The sequence below is a fragment of the Bradysia coprophila genome, assembly GCF_014529535.1.
Source record: "Bradysia coprophila strain Holo2 chromosome X unlocalized genomic scaffold, BU_Bcop_v1 contig_130, whole genome shotgun sequence".
NCBI lineage: Eukaryota > Metazoa > Arthropoda > Insecta > Diptera > Sciaridae > Bradysia > Bradysia coprophila.
The window spans coordinates 2265852-2278402 of record NW_023503296.1 but is presented as its reverse complement, the minus strand read 5'-3'; the positions used below and the strand labels follow the sequence as shown (position 1 = coordinate 2278402).

At 33.6% G+C, this 12551-nt stretch overlaps 1 long non-coding RNA gene across 1 annotated transcript; it reads right to left on the bottom strand.

The window, feature by feature from the left end:
• Positions 1 to 6555: 6555 nt before the first annotated feature.
• LOC119067934 lies at positions 6556 to 9783 on the bottom strand. Its single transcript, XR_005086065.1, has 3 exons — positions 9639 to 9783; positions 7258 to 7267; positions 6556 to 6570 (listed from the first exon to the last, which is right to left on the bottom strand). It is a non-coding gene; the product is annotated as an uncharacterized LOC119067934 (long non-coding RNA).
• Positions 9784 to 12551: the final 2768 nt, after the last annotated feature.

The window sequence follows — 12551 nt, the reverse complement described above, 5'->3', positions numbered from 1 at the left end:
AATTTCCCGTTTATACAAAAGTTCAGTTTCTGAGTTATACTTTAGATTCTTTACAATAGACAGGACTTCAAGGGAGGGACGCTGCCGTAAACTCGCACTATTTCCACCAGCGAGTGTACCTAGAATTCTGCGCATCGGTTGGTAGAATTTCGGGCAATCGTATGTGAAATACATGCCCGTTTCGTCTTCCAACCCTCAGATACACTCAGACATATCCGAGATTCCTAAGATGTCTGTTCAAGCCACCGAGGTCGCTTATCGCTCCTTGTCTACCAAATGCAATTCCGGTCCATACCAATCAGTTGCTCGGATCATTTTTCATTCGGCTTCGGAATAAATCATTTTGTGTGGATTAATCCTTCATTCGACGCTCTGCGTGTTTGAGTTTCATCCAATCGTTTAGATTGTATTAGGTTTTTTGGATCAACTGTGTTACTCTGGCGTTAAGAAGCCGATCTTGGCCAATTTTTTGTCCTTCTGTTTGCCTTTTACTCCATAGAACTACGATTTCCTATGACCCATCTCGTTTATCAGATGGGAGGTCACAACAGGCGAAGTTCGCTATTTAATCATTAATTCATTATCTGAACAGTTAAGCCACTATTTACTTAGGTCAAAAATGTTTCTTTGAAATGAAAACGGTAGAAAATCTTAAGTACAGAAAATTGAGCTGTCGCCTATCAGATCAAATCTGGAAACCCATATCTTCGAAGAAAAAAACATGTTTCTATGAAACCCATCACATAAAACAAACCGATACATCCTTCGCCTTCTATTTTACCGAATGTTTATTAAATGTTTTGTTTAAAATAAAATCTAATAAATACGCTTTAATCCTTCACCAAAATTTATGGTTATTGTTGTGGTGTAACACTACGAAGAACTGAATAGATGTTTATCTGAAAAATAATATCAAACCGAATCAACAATAATTACGTTGTGTTCAAAACGAGATGCACATGAACACAACATTGTTTTCTATTTACCAAACTAAAGAGCTGCTAATAGCATTTTACTATTCTCAACGGCTCATCATTTGAGAAAAGAAAAAGAAAGAAAGAAAAGAAACAACGGAATGAATTAGAATTTTTTTTCTTCCACATATATGCGTTGAATGATACTCGATGCCGTAATAGAGTTGTTAAAAAAAGAAAGAAAATGAAAAAAATATGACAACCAGAGAGTAATAAACAAATCGAAAGGAAATGAGATTGTGATCTCTGTAAGCAGACCTTATATTTTAGGCGAAACGAAATAAAAATTGTTTCACAATTACTCTAACAATAAATAATTCCAGGATTTTTTTTTTTTATTCAAGAATCTCTCGAATTCTGATAATTTCTTCCACTTACTTCTGGGCCGTACATTTCTTCACCAACTTTTTTGTTTCCCCGTTGAGTGTACATTGGAATAGTCTTGTTAATTTGTAACAATGTTTATGAAAGCAATTTAGAAAATTGTTTCGTCGTCTAAATATTATATTGGATAATTATAGGATCATGATAGATTTGGTATCAGATAATCAGCTGAGGTATTTTAATGTGATTATGTGTTAATAATAAATAACACAATATAACAACAACAACAACAATAACGTCTGTAAAAGCAATTCATTCTAAGATTATAAAAGATATCATTTAAATTTAATTTATAATGAATAGGCGTTTTTTCTGTAGGTACACACTCATTTTAATTGTATCGAAACACAAATCAAAATTATTAAGAAAATATTTCTTTCACTGATCGCATAATGTGAAATCAATTAACTGAATATTGGTGTTTAAATTGGTTGTATGAAAATCGAACGAGGCAAAAAATGTTTTACACGTTTTTACGGGATAATTGAGGATAGAAAGGCTGTCTGAAGCCGGACAGACTGTGAGGCTTATTCTCAAAAAAACTGTTTACAAATTTTCAGTTCATTTTACGTTGTACAAACTGTCCTATCAATTGGTGTTTCGGAAGAAGCAATTTCAATCTTCCTTGTACAAACTAGCCAAACAATTTGATGCTTCGTCATTTCGAATTAGACTGGTTGCATCTCACCTGGGTGCAAGAAGCATCTACGGTTTCTGAAACTGTTTCACTAGATATTTCCAAAATGATCATTCTTTATTGTAAAACGACTTTGATTTACACACTAAATTTCGCTCGATTCTTTAAACTGGTTGAACTGATCCTTGTGCAAATAGAAAGTGATGTATGGAAAGTTGGAAAGTTTTGGTGATGAACAAACCGCTAATACATCATTTTGAGCTAAAACTGTAACCGCTGCACCACATTTGGGACCGCATTTGGTACATTTCGACTCACACTGCTACTAGAGAGGGTGTGGTTTTCACTCAATATGTTAACGCAAACTTATAAAATTTATAAGCAGCTTCTCCAGACAAAATGTCTGACTAATAAGAGTTTTTTGTTCACCGAGGGAAAAAAGTGGAAAATTGTCTTTGTGCAAGTCACCCAAGAAAATCCACATGATATGGTCACCTTATATGCACACATATGTAAACGTCGTAACATTGGTAATGCATGTGTGTTCAATGGAAATTTATTGTCAGAATTTGAACTTAAAATTACAATGAACATTCATACAATTCCTGCATCTTTATCACAGGTCAGAGTAAGTAAAATATTTAATTCATTTTGTATCCAGTGCGGAAGGTGCCCATGGTGTCTTTGGATGGCCATACTAAGCCTCTGTTGTAGGAATGTTGTAGGGGCTCATTCGACTTCAGGGCTATTTTTCTGCTCAGTTCGTCGAAGAACCAAATGGCCTCGTCACACCAGGACCCCATTATTTCGACTGCAAACGGGACAAAGATGTAGTTCCGGTCCACTAACGAACGGTATTTTACTGTTTTCCTTCGTACCTTGTCCGCTGCGGCTCTACCGGCTTTTCTAGAACTGAATCGTAAGTTGCTCGTGGCAAACGTATCTGGACAAAGAGCGTCCCAAATCAACGTACTGCCTCTTGAACAAGGAACCAATGTCGCACCGTCAACTCTTTTTCCGTCTTCCCGAAATAAACCAATTGGCTCCAATTGAGCCGGGACGTCTGACATGTGGGGAAACTGCGTTAACTGATGAGAGAAAAGCGGGTTAAGCGACATCCTGAACTCTGCGAACACCTACGTCACCTGAACTAATTGGTAGTGATTCCATGAGTCACGTATTCATATCAAACTTTCTATTCATTAACGAACCAAGCGCGTTTTTGATTTCACCGTCCACCATCTCCATAAGGTCACTGCTATTCCATGTCAGCGAAGTTCTGAGTAAAAAACACCAACTTAGGGATGGCAAAACTGTTTCTCAGTATGTAGAACGCGATATGGTAATTCTAAAGGCGTTATCCGATATCGGTGCACCCAAGAGAGTGAACTCGTTAACTATTTGGATGCCAGGTGAGATTGTGTCGAATTGATCTGCTATTTGTTGGTCCACTTCCGAACAGAAATACAGCTGGCATTTACTTGGGTTGTGTTCAATAAGATGAATTGGATTGTAATTGTGACATCTTACTCATTATCAAAATAACAGTTCGCCTATTATCCGTGTGTTTTGGTTGTATTGAGGCTAAAAAAATTCGAATTTGGGAATGGAATTTTATGAAACGTTTTTGCAGAAATTAATTTGAAGTTGTATTTATCACTGCAGTCCAAGAAAAATAGGAACTCACAATCCAATTATCTGTGTTCATTCCACATATTTTACCAATGTTAAGACCGTATATTAACGTGGATATCGAATGTGGAATGAATGAAGAAAATTGGATTGTAATTGATGAAAGTGTGACTCCTTCAAATTTCTCCCACAGTACACTAGACTATTCATTTTAACATTTACAAATTCAACGATCCATCTAAATTTCCGTTTTATTTACGATAGATAAGATTAATAAGTATTTTTTATTAGTAATCATCTTAGTATAGTGGCAAAAAACAGAACATATTAACGTTAATTTAGACGAACATTTGTAGAAAAATTGCAACACCATTGGCAATTCTAGCAATATATTTTTTATTAATCTTACAGAATGTATAGGCAAAAAGAAATAGGCAATTATGGCTTATAATAATGATCGAATATATTCACCAGAGTGCTTAAATGAGCAAATAGATAGACCACAACCACCGACTTTAACCACACAATAAAATAATAATTTAATAATAAATGATAATGCCCTTCAAACATACAAATAAATTAATCATTAGAGTAGCTATAAGAATATGAACTTCCCATTTATTTCTTAATAAAAATTTATTTACACAAACCACAAAGAGGTCTTTACCTGCATAACCAACATAAAAGCTTTGAATTTTAATTTATTATTTTCAATTTAATAGAAGCACTCTGGGATCTGGGAGTTGTTTGATTATGGCATAGAGAGTTGGTTTAAAGAAAAATGAGAGAAAAATGTGATATGTTTTGAACATTTGTTTTGTGTGAAAATAGTAATTTATTTCAAAATCAATATTTATATGCCTTGAATACCAACAGATAAATGCTTTATTTTCCCAATAATTAACTTTCATATAATGCTATGTAACAACAGTAGTTGGTTGTTTCCTTCTTTTGTGTATATCTAAGGTGAGGTGGTAAAGTTATGATTATTTCTTTGCATGTGAGGTTGGTTAATAGATTTAAATGCAGCAGCTTGCAGATGTTAAATCATTAGTAACAAATAGAATGTATCTAATTAACATTTCAAATAAAAGAGCGAAGAGACTATAGAGAATTGATTCAATCAAATGATAACGCATGAATTCGAAAATGAATTACGAATCAAAACTTAACGTTTGACAATTTTAAGTAAAAATTGTTTTCCAAGCTCTGATTCCTTCTTCATACAATGTGAATAGAAATCGAGTTGAAATTAAAAATCTCTAGCTCTTTATCTCTCTGTCTTTCAACATAAAATGTATTTTTCATTAATAAAGACCATTTGAAGGTTGACTATTTATCGTAATTTAGGACCTTGGGCCCGCGATATTGTCTAAAATGTACCATCCACAACAGTTGCGTAACTAACTAACTAACAAAATGTGCAGCACTTTCTCTCCCGTGGGGAGCATAAATTTTCTCACTTGAGCTGTCACTCGCTTCGCTATGGCTATCGCTCTTGTTGGAATTTCCCATTTTCTCCCCTCGGTAAACAAATAACTGTTCTGTATTTTGTTATCAAAGTGTTGGAACTATGTTGATGACAGGGAAATTACAGGGAAATTTACCGATATCCTATTCTACAAGAAAAACACTTCCTCCAACATTTTCCTTATAAACGAGGAACAGTATGTTACATATTGGATGCTGCGAAAGTAATTGAATACATGAGGTAATTTGTAATAAAGGCAAACTCAACAAGTTTCGTCAAGTGTAGAGATATTATATCTTAGCCGAAACCACTCTTACTCCAATGTATTCCTTATTAACAAGGAATAGTAGGTTACATTGGATGAAAAGAAACTAACCGAAGCTTTTGCTATGAATTTCAATGGAGTTTGCGAGTATCACAAGATTGTTTCCGAATTAATGAGTTACGCAGCAGCATACAATGTACTTACTGTCATGAGAAAGTTGACGATCAAATCACGTAGGAAATCAAGAAAAATGAAGGGAAATGGATCATTTTTGCAGGTGAGCAAGTTGCTGTAATCAACTATCGATTAGGGGAGGTAGTACAATATTTTTTGTGTTGACAGATATCTAGAGATAATAAATTGTGGAAATATATACTTACGTCACAAGGACAGAACAGTTGAAAAGTCAAGTTTGTTGATCCAAGGCGAAGACGAGGTCAATAACAACGCGAAAACGTGTTATTTCCAATGTTCTTATAAGGTATGAAAGAAGGCTAAAAAATGAATTTTGTACTTGAAATTGCATGACTTCTTTTAATTCCTCCGCATTTCTACCTGAATTCCACAACATTTCGCCCAGACCTTACTTTCTCCAAGTAACTCCTTAAAATTTATATTTTGAAAATCTAACTACATTAGCAATCTTACATTCCGCACTAAGCCTATGGAATGGGATTATTACCATAATCTTGTTAATTATATTCATAAAGACTGTCTAGAAAGTCGTGTTTTAACATTTTACTGAATCATTGTATATAAAATAAAGTAATGAACATGTGATATGATCTGTTTTAAATGTGGTGTGTAAAAAAGGGCGAGTTAAATGATTGACAGAACCGTTTAATTGGTTTAAAGCTAATGGTCTTCAATCTGTTATTAAATCGGTTAACTTTTTATTATTTATAGATTTATATTTCACACGAGCTGTTTATAAGAAAACATTTCAAATTTTTAATTTTGTTATTAAATGATAGGTACCATTGGAGTTGAAATGGAATTGATAAAATTGGTATACAATTGGACCGCAAATTATCAATTTGTGTTAAGGTATGTTCTTTTTCGGTGTAAGCAATTGAGTTTCCGTTCTTTTTATGAAGTCAAATCAGGGGCGGATCCAGCTTTTGCTCTGATCCAGGCGGATAGAAGACAAACAGTTTCTGACCCAGGCGGCTTTTGTTTTAAAATTTTTTTTCTTTGTAAAAATCTTCTTCTGACTCCCGGCGACCGCCTCGACCGCACATAGGTGGATCCGCGCCTGAGTCAAATAAATGAGGTTTTCAAACTACTACGAAGTAGGACAAAAGCAACATTTTCAAGGCACAGATTTTACTACAACTAACTTTATGGCTTGCAACACATTTTTTCTGGGGTTTATTATACATGGAACGAAAGAGGGAAAGTCCAGCTACAAAACCCTATGGTCAGTTCCGCGGAAAAGTTCTGTTGCAAGCCAGCAGGACTTCCAAACATTGACCATATTTTGAGTCATAAGTACAAAACGGTTGGCCCTTACCGATTATTATACTTTTTATGAACGTCTGTCAATTCCTACAAAATTTTAACTTTTAGAAACTTGTCTATCTAGAGCTATCACAAAAAAACTGTTTTCACCACACTTTGACATGCAACCACTTTTCACGTATTCACTCCGAAAATGGGAAACTAGCCCAGATCGCCGAACCATTGTATTATTTTCACCAAAATTGGTTCAAGTTTTGGCGATATCACTCTTAAACATCGATTTTAAAATGTCCAAACTATTTGATTATCGATGATGCTTTATCCCAATTGTTCATTATGTGACGTATCAAAACGTAACTTTTCTTTTAATTCTCATTTTATCCCATATCGACAATCTTTTTAACAATGTTTTTAGACAAGACTCACCTACTACTTTTGCGCACCTTACGAACCCATTAACATCCGAGTGCATTTGTCGGAATTTTTCATACCTAGAAGAAGACAAGAAATTGCATAATTTTACAGAGCTTTCAAATTGGCATTGATAATAGAGAGTTTGAACTCATAATAAATATTTCCCTTTATAGAAAAGACCCCAATCAACAATATGTTGTTAACGAAGCCGCTTATTTTACCCACATTTCCAAAAAAAAAATAATGTAAAATTGTTCCGAATCTTTTGACATAACATCTTTTCACGGACATAAATGTGTTAATTTTGCTTTGATCGTTAGTGACTTCGTTATGAACCACTCAGTAGTGTGGATTGATGATTATCATTCGTAAACAGTAAAATTAATTTCCGTCGATAATGGTACACCTGAATCATTACCGTATGTGTATATAGTTACACCACCGTTTCGAAAGAGTTGTTAATTAGCTAATTAACATAATTAATGGTACAATATATTTTACTGACCGAAAGACTATTAAAGTGACATCATTCGATGAAATATTTCAATGACAACATCGATAAGAATTTTGTACACACTTTAATACAAAGAGAAACGTACGATTACCCAGGAATATTACCTACCTGAAGTTTAATTTTGAGTAAAATGTGCGATGTTTTTAATTATTTGGTTTCTTTTGCGTAAGAATTACATACAAGTTTCTGACGTCAATTAGGAAGTAAGTCAAAATAACCATTTTAAAACTGTGACTTCTCTCTAAATCTGTATTAATGCCTGGCTACGTACTATTGTAAAACAGCTCTCATGTTAGACTTTCAATAGCAACGCTTTCTTTATGAATGAATTTTACTTCAAAAAACAATATATATTATGCACCTGTTGCCAAGATTGGTATTTTGACGTGTAGGACATTATTGTCCTAGCCGAAGGCGTGGGTCATAATGCCTACACGTCAAAATAACAGCCTGGCAATAGGTGCATATCATATTTAATCTGTCGAGAACAGATATATCGAGATAAAAAAAAACTCCCAAGAGGGATAAGCTCGAGATTATCGTTCTAGACAGATAAATAAGTTCACTTCAATAAAAATGAACGTGCACAGTGGACTTACAGCCAACAAAATTATAGCTTAAAGACATTTATCTGATTTGAGTCTTTTGCCAAGTTCTGAAACCAACAAACATTACAGTTAATGTCAACCGAATTTGTCAACCGATTACTTCAGGTGTTCTAATAACTGGTTCACTCGCTCCAACACACTATTTATATACGGATTTCACAAGCACGAGCGTGATAGTGGTAAAACCGTATAAGTACCCATAAGAAGCGAGGTTGGATGAGTGGATTTGCCGGTAAGACACACATTCATTTGACGTTAACCGAATACACATAAACTGCATTGGTCCCAAAGGTTTTCCATTGTCAAATTAAGTACTTCGAAGTCTAAGAAAACAAGTAAACATGGGTTGAACTTGTGTAATTAAAAAAATAGATGGTCTGACTTAGATGCTTACCCGAATACTGGTGCTTTTACCCTACATTCCAAATTTTTGTTATTTCTTTTTATTTTCTAATATTCCTGTTTAATTGCTCCAATTTACTTTATTCAATAACTGGCCGAAATTTTATATTGATAAGAGTACTACGCAATATTCAAGAATTTGATATAAATTAAAAAAATAATTGCTGTGTCAGTCCAGTGAGATGTTATTTATGTACAACAGAAAACACTTAAACACGAAAATATTTTTAATTAATTAAAACAAAATATGTGAAATAATCGGCATCTGAAACTATTTCATTCAACGTTAAATGTATTATACCACAAATTAAATTTTTGGTGTCTGGTTTGTGAAATAATAAAATATATCATGGGAATACACTAAAATGACGGAAATACCTGACAAAGTCAATCATTCAACGCAAAATGTTTCACCGAAACCTCGAACTTCATAATCTTTATTTAATCTAAGTTGAGTTGGTCGGTCTATAAGTAATATTCAGTTGAAAGATGAATAATTAAATTTTATTGGAATTAGTGTAGTCCGTTTGACGAGATCATAAATTATGCAAATGTAAACCAAATAATTATACATATGGATGACGCTTAATGGTTTCCTGCAAATAAAACTCACATTTTTATCGGAGTTTACTATTTTTTTAACAGCACTTTTATAGTCCTGCAAATGATTTTTGCATTAATATACCCTGGCACAGAAATCAAAGTAATATAAATTTGTATGCTCGTACGTTGCACAAGGTCACACATACGTTTAGTAAATGATTGCAACGATCGTGCGTAATCATGTCTTCGATGAAGAAAAGTTCCATGAAAAATTTAGTGAATTTTATGAGATTTGAACGAATCCTCAATGTCATTTGATATGACAAATTACACGCACGGAATTTTGAAAAGTGACACATTTTCAGTTTCTATGTTTTGCTTGAGTTATTGATTTTTCCATATAAAAATACATACAGGACTCACAAAAAACCAGTAACTCACAACACAGAAAATGTGTTGGTTTTTAAAATTACATGCGTGTAGTTGTCAATTTCATCCAGCTAAGCTCAATACTTACCAAATTTATTTGAAATTTTAATTTTTCTGAGGTTAGCTCGATGAATGTACCATAAATTTGAGAAGAAACCGCTATTTGACAATAATCTATTCAAATCCTTGAGAACATTCCCGATCAGCATATCAGCAGTGTTATCGTCTGTCAGTTCTAATACCTGTTTTAAACAAATTTTAAAACATTGATGCGGAATCTTTTACTTCTTTTCTTTCACAGTGAACTTTTCTAATATAAAAGAATAGTACATTACAGTGAATTAGATATTAAAACATCTGAATAAATTTGATTATAAATCGGTGATTAAACAGAAGTTTTGATTGGCTGCTACAGCAAATATAGTTTTCCTAGATTTTCATTAAAAATCTCGTTTCTGACGATTTATAAACATGGTCAAGATTCGCTCCATCAGTTGAAGAAACTGGATCATCTGAATCACAAAAAAAATTCGAATTGTCCTGCCAAGCATTAATTGTTTCAACGACTTTCGCACGAAGTATCTGGATTCAAAGAGGTTATGGGTATGCCTGCCGCCAGAAAGTAATTTTTGGCGCCCATCAAAAATAGCAAGTAATAGGCCTCAAGATTTCATTTCATTCATTTAGTGTAATAAAGCCATATGAGAGAAAAAGATATCCAGATGAGTAAACGTATCCGAGGGCTTCAGCCCGTTCTGCGTTTTTATTCGTTCCAAAGCGTTTTCTATGCTTTCAACCGTTGAAACGTCAATAGAGAGTAGCTGCTCTCACTCGCACGTGTGGAATGGAAGAAATGAAAAGAGAAACGCTACTATTATGTGATGGGTTGCATGTAGAATGAAAACTATGGAAACGAACAAAACCCACGAAAAGTAAAAACTTATCTTGAGTTACGTTAACTTATAATAAAAAAAATTCTCGTGCTAATACGAACTCATTTTTAATTTTCAGGCAACAAAATGAACATGACCTCGGTAATGGATGACACACAGCAACATGTCGCTCCTGGTGAGTTTTGTATTTGATTAAAAATAATTTTTGTTCAATACCCTAAGATTAAGCCTATTATTTGTCGAGCTTCAAAACAGTTTCTACCAACTTAAGCAAACAGGAGCTTTCCATCAATAAAAGTTAAATAAAGTTTTTTTTGTCGAATCGTGTCGTATTTAAAATTATTAAAATATTTCCGAATATTTATTAGATCGTATCATTAGATTGATAAAGTCAACCATACCGTCATATCCATTTCTGTTTCGCTTTTGCTTTAGTGGTAGAATAAAACTTCGAACTAAACACAAGAAGAACATACAAAAAAATCTTACATTTTATTTCAACATGCAACCTAATAAAATTGTATAAATTGTATTGATAGATAGCGCCAGAAATTACATAAAATACGTGATCGATACAGTGCAGTTTTTTTCTGCTATGGTGTATGGAATGAATTGTGCTGAGATTTATAATGTTGTATGCTTATTTGAAGTTGTGAATTTTGCACAGGATGCATCAGAAGGAAAACAATAAAGCTTTATTGGGTTTGTACGGCGATCAGCAGAACATAAGAACTTAGTGCATAAACGGTTTCAAAAACTATTCCTCATAAAATGAAGTAACATGCATCGTACACACAGAATGTATGCTAAAAAAAATGAAACACATAAATAATTTTTTTTCCTCTGTAACGTGCACACACTGTGATTAACTTCACAAAAAAAAAACATTTTAACAAAAATTACATCTTCCTTCAAGATATTGTTTTTGCGCCTCGATACAAAAACAAGCACAATCTCGATGGTTAAAAAAGATAAAATTATAATTAAACTAAGGCATATAAATTCAATATATTTATTATTATGAGATTATCTCTCAATAAAAAAAAATGGAATAGCTGAAATGCTTCGAAGAGATTTCCTCTCTGTGTGCATATATATATATATTCAGATTGGAAATTTATTGGGATGTGTTTTTTAATTCACAATTACCACAGTCAAATGGTAAAAAGCGGTTAAATGATGGGTAGTGACACGGACTGTTTGATTTATAGGCTAGTCGTTTGTCTTAGCGTATTGCTACCTCTACACGTTATGTGAGTTGCTTATGATAATACAATTTTACCGACAAAATCATTGCTCATAATAAAATTAAGTGTCCATGTTAATGCACCTCGATTAAAACTAAGAAATCATTTGAATAGTTTTGCATATTTGTATAAGCAACTAGATAACCAAAAACACTTCAACACTCCAAGCATGAGTGTTACTCTAAATAGGGTACTGAAACTGGACAGTGAATCATACAACATTAAAACACTGTAAAAAACAAGTTCATACAGGGAGTACTGCATTTGGAAGCTGGCGACTATGGTCACTTGAAGTGTGTTGATTGTATTCGAAAAAATGTAATAAGGTTTCATCTGCGTCGCTTTGTCTTTCTCGGCCATTTTTCCCTGTGAACATTTATAATACAGAAAATCTCATTTTGTCATTTGGTAACTGCAAAAGTATCTGTTGAACAATTGGTTCCAGAACGATTAAGGGCATATTTTTTGTTCAAAAATTCTGAGTCAGGCCTTGTGTCAAATTTTGCTATAGAGTGATTAAGTGATAGAGATGGCGAAATGACAACCTATTGTTCCATCTCGGGGTCTGCTGTCAGATTCTTTTGTATTATCGATGACAGCAGACCCCGCGTTGATTTTCCATCTCGCTCTACTTAAACACCGTATTATATGGGCAGGAACACTTACATCGATTCTGT